Source organism: Culex quinquefasciatus, chromosome 1 (genome assembly GCF_015732765.1).
Source record: "Culex quinquefasciatus strain JHB chromosome 1, VPISU_Cqui_1.0_pri_paternal, whole genome shotgun sequence".
Lineage (NCBI taxonomy): Eukaryota > Metazoa > Arthropoda > Insecta > Diptera > Culicidae > Culex > Culex quinquefasciatus.
In genome coordinates this window covers 100,984,888-100,991,623 of record NC_051861.1, presented here as the reverse complement: position 1 = coordinate 100,991,623, position 6,736 = coordinate 100,984,888, and positions in this window count along the sequence as shown.

Genomic DNA, 6,736 nt, shown 5'->3' with positions numbered 1-6,736 from the left:
AAGAGTAAAGAGTAAAGAGTAAAGAGTAAAGAGTAAAGAGTAAAGAGTAAAGAGTAAAGAGTAAAGAGTAAAGAGTAAAGAGTAAAGAGTAAAGAGTAAAGAGTAAAGAGTAAAGAGTAAAGAGTAAAGAGTAAAGAGTAAAGAGTAAAGAGTAAAGAGTAAAGAGTAAAGAGTAAAGAGTAAAGAGTAAAGAGTAAAGAGTAAAGAGTAAAGAGTAAAGAGTAAAGAGTAAAGAGTAAAGAGTAAAGAGTAAAGAGTAAAGAGTAAAGAGTAAAGAGTAAAGAGTAAAGAGTAAAGAGTAAAGAGTAAAGAGTAAAGAGTAAAGAGTAAAGAGTAAAGAGTAAAGAGTAAAGAGTAAAGAGTAAAGAGTAAAGAGTAAAGAGTAAAGAGTAAAGAGTAAAGAGTAAAGAGTAAAGAGTAAAGAGTAAAGAGTAAAGAGTAAAGAGTAAAGAGTAAAGAGTAAAGAGTAAAGAGTAAAGAGTAAAGAGTAAAGAGTAAAGAGTTCATCCCTGCTCTGCTACGTAAAACGATATTCCACCTTTCCTCGCAGAAAATCCATCAAAGTCTGTGGCCTAACTAGAACTGCCGAGCTCGGCTCGTTTTGTGAGTAAACACACTGCACTTTCCTCCCAGCGAGCACCACATGCAGCTTGAAGCCCCTGCCTTGATTGTAATTAATTTTTAGTGAGCTTTAATTACTCATCGGAAGATTGGGAGAGGAGCGAGAGTGGGCCGGTCGTTATGGGAGATGCACGCACATTAAATCGAAACTGATAGTTTGCTGCGGCTGCTCTTCCAAGAATTCTCGCCCTTAATTATGAACCAGAAGTCTGATGCACTTTGCAGCTATCAAGCCCCGAAGGGAAAGGCTCGTAAAATTGCGTGACACCGCATTATTGGGCCACTTTTTGCTCGCGCGCTCTTGCAAGTGGATGGTTTAAGTTCTTAATGATAACTTAATTAAAATGAAACACTCATTGGAAAATTAACTCGCAATAAATCACTCAGCCCAAGTGATACACCTTTAACGATTCACACCGGTGGTGGCATTCAAGATGCGTGGGCTGTTGCAGAAAAAAAAACTTGTAAAAGTCACTTGTCACTTAAAGTCGAATTTTATTGGTAATAGAAACTCAAAACACTATTTATCTTATAAAATAGAAAAAAAATATCCTGACCTGTTTTAATGACATTTTTGTTTTAATAAATCTTCTCAGATTTTGTTATCTGATTTTTTTTTTTAGAATTTAGCAGATTTCATGTTGTTCCAGTCACTTTTTAGGGTTTTCTCTTTTAGTGCTATAAAATTAAAACTTCTCGAAACATTGGCAAAACCAGATACAAAAAGTTTTCGCGAAAATCCAATTAGTTCTACTAATTTGCTGCATTTACTGATGATGAATCTGTAAGTTTGTACACGTGTGTAATTGGGTGGTTCCCAGAGGCAAGTCTCGCACGATCGTTAAATCCACAGCACAGAGCTGCTGCTGCTGCTGCTGCTGCTTAATTTCGCCATAATTAACCGAAAAGAAGCTGCTAATCACAGGAACGATCTGTTTCTTGGCTTTATTCCTCACTGTACCTTTTTTTTTCCTTACAAATTTTTGCCCAGAATGGGCAAAGTGAAACGCATGCAATTTGTTAACCACCTACTGGTTGAGCTTTGTGAAGGGAGAGGGGGGCAAGTTCCGACGAAAGCTGTGGCAGTGCAATAAAAGTTGCGAAAAGTGCATTCCACTAATTAATTAATTGCATTCTTTGCACTGACCAGCGGCAAACTTTTACGATCGGCGCGCTGTACGTCGACGACGACGGCGGCAGGAGAACGAGGGGAAGGTTTCTTTTTCCAAAGAAATTTTCCCCGCTTGTCAGTTTTGTATTGCGACTCGTTTTGTACTGCCAATTCGTGCGCAAGTTTTACTGCTAAATGGCTTGCTTTCGTGTGTAAATTGAGTATCATTTTGGGAGCGCGTTGAATTACTTATTGAACGGGGTTGGTGGTCCTTTTGCCAGTTAACTTTAGGGAAAGTGATCCAGAAAATAGGGGCAATTCTCGTATGTTTGGCAGGTTAAGCTCTCGCTCCTAACTCTATCCAATTGGCTGATTTTCACTATTTAAACAACTTGCTTGCTCGCTTCTTATTGAGCTATTTATCACTCGATTTCAGTTGAAAACGCTTTTAATTAACTTTAATTGAATGTCAAAGTTCTGACCTGCCAACATTAGAGGCACGCTGGAATTCAGGGCTGTGGAGTCGGAGTCGGTAAAGTCGGGTCTTTTTGGGGATCTGGAGTCGGAGTCGGAGTTGGAGTCGGAGTCGTCTAAACTCGAATAGCTGGAGTCGGAGTCGGCTATATTGTATGAGCTGGAGTCGGAGTCGGAGCCGGAGTCGTAAATTTCTGATAACCCGGAGTTGGAGTCGGAGTCGGAGTTACCTTAAATTCAACAAAAAATATGTTTTTATTTTTATTCAGTATTTGATATAAAACAGCCTAATTTACAAAACTTTTTATTTTTTTAATTGTTTTTCAAGTCGCATGCGCTGAGTTGCCACTTTTAATTTAATAATGCCTTTATTGATGTACCCTTTCAATGCAAATTAGACCCAATTTAAACCAGTTCTTTCTGAAAAAATTACACACAATCTTCTCATACCCCGATAGCGAATGTCTTGGAGGTTTTAAATAAATTAATTTCCAGGAAAAAAGTTGCAACGTACATAAAAAGATAAAAAATAATAAACACTATTTATGGAAATCGAAAAAAAATCACTGACAGTATAACTCTTCCAACAAATTATCAACGATTTTTACAATCTATTACTTGGAACTCAACATGCGCAGTTTTTGTATAACTAAATACAAAAAAAAATCAAAGTGTCGTGCTTAAAATATTTGAAACTGACAAAAAACTATAAAAAAAAAAGTTGCAACTAATTTTGAAATAATCATTGAATATGTCAAATATTTCGATTGTTTCGATCAATTTCTATATTAAATTCTGAATATGTTGATCCTTAGGCAAACCATTTTGATATTGTCGCATATTATCATTGAACAAATCTCAAGATTTCAGGATAGGATAGAATTTCAAGATAAAAACGTTACTTAATCCACCTTTAGGTGGTTGGTGCCTTCCTCGCATATTTTTATCAAAATACAGCCGTGCCTCGGATTAGCACCGCATATGGGAGATGCAAAACCGAGGCGTGCATAACCGAGGCACAGAGCTTATGGGATTTTGGCTAAATTGAAGACATTGGCTTTAATCGTACGAAAAATCATGCAAACATCAAAAAATTAAAAAAATGCATTTTTTCTCTAAAGAAACCAAAAATATATTGTTATTAAAATATGGGTATCAAATGATCAGATATTTTTTAAATACATTTTTGATGTAGTAACAACATTTTTAGAAAATACTCAAAATTTTTACAAAACTACGTATTTTTATAAAACTTGTTAAAATTTCAGTTTTTACAATATGGGTATCAAATAATCGGGATTTTTCATACATTTCGAATGAAATAACAACATTTTTTGAAAATACTTTTAATTTTTACAAAACTACGTATTTTTGAAAAAAAAATCAAAATTTCCGTTTTTTCAATGTGGGTATCAAACGATCGGGATTTTTTCATACATTTCAAATGTAAAAACAATAGTTTTTTTAAAATACTCAAAATTTTCACAAAACTACGTATTTTCGAAAAAAAATACTCAACATTTCCGTTTTTACAATGTTGGTATCAAACGATCGGTATTTTTTTCCTACATTTTGAATGTAATAAAAATATTTTTTGAAAATACTCAAAATTTTTACAAAACTACGTATTTTCGAAAAAAATACTCAAAATTTCCGTTTTTAAAATGTAGGTATCAAACGACCGGGATTTTTAAATACATTTCGAAAAATATTTTAAAAAAAAATGAAAGTTCTCAAAATTTTCACAAAACTACGTATTTTTGATAAAATTGTTCAAATTTCAGTTTTTTACAAGAGGTATCCCGATTATTTGATACCCATATTGTAAAAATTTAAATTTTGAGAAGTTTTTCAAAAATACGTAGTTTTTTGAAAATTTTCAGTATTTTCAATAAGTGTTGTTATTCCATTCGAAATGTATGAAAAAATCTCGATCGTTTGATACCCATATTGTAAAAATTCAAATTTTGAGTATTTTTTTTCGAAAAAAACGTGGTTTAGTGAAAATTTGGAGTATTTTCTAAAAATGTTGTTATTACATCCAAAATGTATGAAAAAAACCTGATCATTCGATACCCATATTGTAATAACAATATATTTTTGGATTCCTTAGAGAAAAAAAAATGAATTTTCAAAATACAGGAAAAATACATATTTTTGTGAAAATTTTCATGAAATTATAATTTCAATGGATAACTGACATCATCCCGATTCCAGAACACTATAATTTTTTTATGTTTGCATGATTTTTCATAAGATTAAAGCCAATGTCTCCCATCTAGCCAAAAACCCATAAGCTCTGTGCTTCAGCAGCTGAACGGTGCAAAACCGGGGCAGTGCAAAACCGAGGCGTGAAAAACCGAGGCATGACTGTATCTGAGTTCCGGCCTCAAAAAAAGTTCATTAAAAACGCTAAAGTACTTATAACTTTTGATAGGGTTGTCAGATCTTCAATCGTTTGGGCTTGTTGGAAAGGTCTTTTGATTACCTATCCAACGATGGATCGCATGATAGATTCGGACAACTTGTTCATCAAAATATTTGAGTTCCAGCCTCAAAAAAGTGAATAAATAACACTTAAGTGCTCATAACTTTTGATGGGGTGATCAGATCTTCAATCTTTTGAACGCGTTGGAAAGGTCTTTCAAATACCTTTCTAACAATATATAGCATATCGGGTTTTCTTACAAAAACCACCCTTTTTTACAATATTTCAAACCAAGTCGTTATGCTAAAACTTTTGAAGTACTTTTCTAAACTTCATAATATTAACTAGGGTCTTGTGGAACCTCAAGACGTATCGAATAAGATCGAAACGGTCCAAATCGGTTCAGCCAGTCCGGAGATAATCGTGTGCATATTTTTCGGTGCACGGACTTACAGACATACACACGCACAGACATTTGTTCAGAATTTGATTCTGAATCGATAGGTATACGTGAAGGTGGGTCTACGAGGTCAAATAAAGAAGTTCATTTTTCGAGTGATTTTATAGCCTTTCCTCATTGAGATGAGGAAGGCAAACATGTATAGAAAAATGATAAGATTTTGAAATTTTATTTAAATATTATTCAAAATAATCAAATTCTAAAAATTATTCAACCGCTAAGAATTTTCTCATACTGTTTGTCCCACGCTAATATGGCGGAAGGTAATTATCATTGCAACTTAATGTACCTAATAATAAATTTCTTCTTGGAATATCCGTGACCTTGAAAATATTTTACCTGTAGATTTTTGTTTTTTATCCAATTTAAAGTTTTTTATATATTTTGATGGGGGCGCCCAATTTCTGTTAAAAAAAAATCAATGGAACTTTGAAAAATAGTTTCGATTAAAATTATTTTTTATAAAATCAAAACAAGGTAACTTTGATAGTCACTGTGCTTCTTATAAATGTCAGCCTAAAAGTGAGCAAATCAAATTTATATGTTAAATCGATCATAAAGGCCAGCTTCCTTTTAATGATCATTCAAAAAATAACAATTTTACATCAAAGCTTTTAATAAATTGCTTAAATCAAATGTTTTTGACTGTTCCAAAGTAATAAATAGCTAAAATAAAAGTAAACAAAAAAACTAACTTAATCCACCTATGTGGTTGGAGCCTTCCTCACTCATTACCAACAATGGCTGATATGATGGGGTTGTACACAAATTTCATCTATTTTTTAGATCCGGAATAAAAAAAAGTACATAAATATAACTAAAGAGGCCATATCTCGAGAACGGGTTGAGAGATCTTCAATGTGTTTGGACTCGTTGGAAAGGTCTTTTGATAACCTAACCAACGATGGGTCGGATGGTGGATCTGGACATAGTTTACATACATTTAAGAGAGATCCGGCTTTCAAAAAGTACACCAATATCACTTAAGTGGCCATATCTCGAGACAGGGTTGCCAGATCTTCAATGTTTTGGATTCGTTGGAAAGGTCTTTTGATAACCTACCCAACGATGGGTTGGATGGTGGACCTGGACATAGTTTACATACATTTAAGCGAGATCCGGATATATGTGAAAACACATTTTTATAATAACTTTTGAACTACTTATCGAAATTTCAATCTGTATAAAACTCGATCTATGGGACCCTAAACCAAGTCGAATGCAACAGGTTCGGGTCAAATCGGTTCAGCCAGTGCCGAGAAACATGAGCTAGTTTGTTGGTCACATACATACATACACACACACATACACACAGACATTTGTTCAGTTTTCGATTCTGAGTCGATATGTATACATGAAGGTAGGTCTACGACGTTTTTATACAAAGTTCATTTTTAGAGCAGGATTATAGCCTTACCTCAGTGAGGAAGGCAAAACGGCAAAAGTGATGAGAATTTGTCGAACGGCTTAGTGTGATAAAAATGGGTATTCCCCTAATTTACTTACTTTTGAAACATTAAAGAATATGTGGAGTTGGAGTCAGAGTCGGAGTCAGAGCCAACAATTTTTTTGAAAGCTAGAGTCGGATTCGGAGTCGGAGTCGGCTAGAGTTGGTAGGTGGAGTCGGTTGGAGCTGAAATAC